Raw genomic sequence first — 5149 nt, forward strand, 5'->3', positions numbered from 1 at the left:
CTTTCCATGGTACTGACCCACATGTTCGAATGTGGGCTGTATTTTCTTGGAATGTAGGTTCAGGTAATTAGTTCAAGTTTGACAGTGATTCTTCAGGCACGCTATTCTACATCTTCTGTTGTGGTGAGTCCTCATGTTCTGGAGATGTGATGTCTGATGTTGGTTTCACGGAATTGTTTACATTTGATAATCGAGTATGAGTCAGTTGGGGCATGTCTCAATGACTCGCTAGTTTTATTGGTTTTCTTAGAGGCTTGTCAGACTAGTATAGATGTTGGGAGTTGACTAATAAGTCGTATTTTGTTATCTTTCTGAAATTTTTTTATTCTTGGATGATGAATACTCTGTTGATATTTGAGGGTTATTTATGGAAACCCCATTGATTTGTGTTGAACTGAATGAAAATGGCTCAAAGGGTTAGCTTGGGGCTACTCGTAGACTCAAGCACCGTGTGACGCTCCGGGACCTATTTTCCGAGGCGTTCAAACTTGGTATCAAAGCTTAAGGTTTTAAGGTGTCCTAGGGAGTCTGACAAGCCGCGTTAAGTAAAGTCTTAATCATCGTTGTATAGCGCACCATATCTATGAGCAAGTGGCTACAAGATGTTTTAGGAAAAAGTGTGATTCTTTTTTTCAGAAGTCTATCGTGCTTAAAGTGTCTCTCTCTGGTATTGATTCGTGCTCTCCTCTTTCAAAAATATGCCTCCATGTCGAGCGAGAAAAAATAATGATAGTCAGCAACCTCAACCCGCTGACCCATTAAATGAAAATGTGTCTCATGCTGAATTTTAGGCAGCCTTTTAAGCACTGGCCTAAGCTGTTACTACAAATATTTAGGCCAACCAGGCCCCGGCTCTATAGCAGTAGGGAGGTGATTCAGTTACTGCCAGGATCCGTGACTTCATGCGGATGAATCCGCCAAAATTCTATGGGTCCAAGTCTGATGAGGATCCACGGTTGTTTTTAGAGGAGGTGCGGAAGATTACTCAGGTGATGCATATATCTGAGGAACATAGTGTGGAGTTGGCTGCGTATAGGTTGAAAGACCTTGCTTATGACTGGTTTGTTGCTTGGAGGAAAGGTAGAGGTGAGGAAGTTGTCCCTACAACTTGGCAAGAGTTCTAAGATACATTCCTGGATAATTTTTTCCCTTTGGAGATAAGGGAGGCAAAGGTGGAAGAGTTTATGAACTTGCGACAGGGCTCTATGACTGTTAGGGAGTACTGTCTAAAGTTCAATCAGTTGGCCTAGTATGCTCCTGACTTAGTGGCTGATAATCGGGCTAGTATGAGTAAGTTTGTGACTAGAGTGTCTAGTTATGTGGTTAAGGGGTGTAGGTCTGCTATACTGAATAGTGAGATGAATCTTTCTAGGCTGATGACTCATGCCCAACAGATTGAGGCAGACAAGATTAAGGAGAGAGATAGAATGAGAGAGAATAAGAGAGCTAGGTCCGAGTAGCACAGACAGGGTCAGACTAGATCGCAGGAAGGGAGTCGCCCTCAGTATAAAGATCATTCATCTATGCCAGCACCATCATCTGCTAGTGCTCTCGTGCCTAGAGGTAGGCAGGAGCAAGGTATCAGGTCATATGCATCCAGGTCCTAGTACAGTGCTAGCAGTAAGCCAAATCATTCCCTGTGTCCTAAGTATGGTAGGGCTTATTCAGATGAGTGTTGGGGTGAGAAGAGGGGTTATTTCCGGTGTGGTGACATGGGTCACAGAGTTAGATATTGTCCACATGATGGACAAGGGCGTCGTGACTATCGCCCTCAGACCCAGACTCAGACTATTAGTGCTCCAGTTCCAGCGACTCACCCAGCCCCAGCTCAGGGCTCCTCTTTTTGCAATGCTGGCGGACAGTGCCAGAATAAATTCTATGCTTTACCATCCCACCAGGAATAGGAGGACTCTCCCGATGTTGTTACTGGTATGCTTCGTATATTTCAGTTTGATGTGTATGCTTTGTTGGATCCTGGATCCAGTTTCTCATATGTTACACCTTTGATTGCTATGAATTTTGAAATGAGTCCTGAGATTATTCCTGAGCCTATCTTAGTTTCTACCCCAGTAGGTGATTCGATTGTTGCCCAGAAAGTGTATAAAAAGTGTCCTGTTACCGTTCTTAATAGAGTCTTGTTGGCTGATCTGATTGAGTTAGACATGGTAGATTTTGATGTGATTCTGGGTATGGACTGGCTGTATTCTTCTTATGCCTCTATTGATTGTCAGACCGAGTGGTCAAGTTTTAGTTTTTGGGTGTATCCGTGTTTGAGTGGTCTGGGAATTCCGTGTCACCCAAGAGTCATTTTATCTCTTACCTCAAAGCTAGAAATCTTATTTCCAAGGGGTGTATTTACCATTTGGTTAGAGTCAAAGAAACTAAGTCTAAGAGTCCAACTCTCCAGTCTGTTAACGTCGTCAATGAGTTTTCTGATGTTTTTCCGGATGATCTCCTAGGGATGCCTCCTGATAGAGAGATAGAGTTCAGGATTGATCTTCTTCCCGATACTTATTTCTATTCCTCCTTACCATATAGCCCCTGCAGAACTTAAGGAGTTGAAAAAGCAACTCAAAGATCTACTAAATAAGGGTTTCATAAGGCCCAGTATTTCTCCTTAGGGTGCTCCTGTGTTATTTGTGAGAAATAAAGATGAATCTTTGCATATGTGCATTGATTACCGCCAACTGAATAAAGTCACCATAAAAAATAAGTACCCCCTTTCGAGAATAGATGATTTGTTTGACCAATTGCAAGGTACAAGTTTTTTCTCAAAGATAGACCTTCATTTCGGCTATCATCAACTCAAAGTTAAGGAGTGTGACATCCCAAAAACCGCTTTCCAAACTCGTTATGGCCATTTTGAGTTTCTTGTTATGTCTTTTGGGTTAACTAATTCCCTGGCAGCTTTTATGGACCTCATAAATCGAGTGTTCAGATCATATCTGGATATGTTTGTCATAGTGTTCATCGATGATATACTGGTGTACTTTCGTAGTGAGGATGAACATTCTGATCATCTTCGAACTGTCTTGCAAACCCTTAGAGATCACAAGTTGTTTGCCAAGTTCAGTAAGTGTGAGTTTTGGCTAAGGTCAGTTGCTTTTCTAGGTCATACCATTTCTTCCGAGGGTATTAGAGTTGATCCCCATAAGACCGAAGCTATTAGAAATTGTCCTAGACCTATTTCTCTGACTGATATCTGAATTCTTGGGTTTAGCTGGCTATTACCACTGTTTTGTTGAGGTTTTCTCCTCTGTAGCATCTCCTATGACTCAGTTGACCTAAAAAAAAGTGAAGTTCTTGTGGTCCGAATCTTGTGAGAAGAGTTTTCAGGAGTTGAAGACTCGACTCACTTCATCCCCTATTTTGACTTTGCCTAATAGTGTTGATGGTTTTATGGTGTACTCTGATGTTTCGAGAGTTGGGTTGGGTTGCGTATTGATACAGAAGGGTAAGGTGATAGCTTATGCTTCTAGATAGTTGAAACCCCATAAGAAAAATTACCCCACCCATAACCTTGAGTTGGCTGTTGTTGTGTTTGCTTTAAAAATCTGGAGACACTATTTGTATGGTGTCTATGTTGATGTTTTCACTGATCATAAGAGTCTATAGTATGTGTTTACCCAGAGAGAATTGAATCTTAGGCAGAGACGATCATTAGAATTGTTAAAGGAATATGATATGAGTGTGTTGTACCATCCAGGCAAGGCCAATGTTGTGGCGGATGCCCTAAGTAGAGTGTCCATGGGTAGTATTCCGCATGTGGTAGAAGGTAAGAAAGAGTTGACTCGTGATGTACATCGTTTGGCTAGATTGGGGGTTAGGTTGTTTGACTCTGCTAAAGGTAGTATAGGGGTTCAGATTAGTTTCAAATCCTCTTTGGTTTTGGAAGTGAAGGAAAACCAATACTTAGATGCTATTTTGGTCAGACTGAAGAAGTCAGTCAAGGACCAAAAAGTAGAGGTTTTCTCCCAAGGGGGAGATGGTGTGTTGAGATTGCAGGGTAGATTGTGTGTCCTAAATGTTGATGATCTGAGATAAAGGATTATGATTGAAGCGCACGGGGCGCGATATCTATTCATCCTGGTGCCACCAAGATGTACCGAGACTTACGGGAAATCTATTGGTGGAGTGGCATAAAGAAAGATATAGCAGTGTTTGTAGCTAAGTGTGCAACATGCCAACAGGTTAAGGTTGAACACCAAAGACCTGGTGGTATGATGCAAGAGTTTAGTATTCCCACCTGGAAGTGGGAAGAGATAATTATGGACTTCGTGATTGGTTTACCTCCTTCCCGATGCCATCATGATTCCATTTGGGTTGTGGTTGATAGGTTGACTAAGTATGCTCATTTTTTTCCTGTTCATACTTCATATACTGCTGAGGATTACGCTAGATTGTATATCCAAGAGCTAGTCAGACTGCATGGAGTTCCCTTGTCTATCATTTCAGATAGGGGTACTCAGTTCACTTCGCAATTTTGGAAAGCTTTTCAGAAGGGTCTTGGTACCCAAGTACTTTTGAGTTCTGATTTTAATCCACAGACTGATGGTCAGGCTGAGCGGACCATCCAGACCTTAGAGGATATGTTGAGAGCATGTGCACTTGACTTTAAGGGAAGTTGGGATGATCACTTACTATTGATAGAGTTTGCTTACAATAATAGTTTCCACTCTAGTATTGGCAAGGCTCCCTTTGAAGCCTTATATAGGATGAAGTGTAGATCACCCATAGGTTGGTTCGAGGTGGGTGAAGCGGCTGTGAGTGGTCCTGATTCGGTATTTGAGGCTATGGAAAAAGTTAAGTTGATTAGGGAAAGGTTAAAAACTGCATAGAGTCATCAGAAGTCATATGCGGATGTTAGAAGGAGAGACCTTGAGTTTGAAGTTGGTGACCTAGTGTATCTAAAAATTTCACCCATGAGGGGGGTGAAGAGATTCGAAAAGAAGGTGAAGCTTAGTCCCCGTTATGTTGGTCCTTACAAAATTCTTAGCCGTGTTGGTAAGGTAGCTTATAAAGTCGAGTTGCCTTCCGAGTTGTCCTCTGTTCATCCAATATTCCATGTCTCCATGCTTAGAAAGCATATTAGTGATGTTGTGGTAGTGGATTCCTTTGTGAGTGTTGACATTCAAGAAAATCTTTCTTT

This window comes from Capsicum annuum, chromosome 7, assembly GCF_002878395.1.
Source record: "Capsicum annuum cultivar UCD-10X-F1 chromosome 7, UCD10Xv1.1, whole genome shotgun sequence".
NCBI classification, from domain to species: Eukaryota; Viridiplantae; Streptophyta; class Magnoliopsida; order Solanales; family Solanaceae; genus Capsicum; species Capsicum annuum.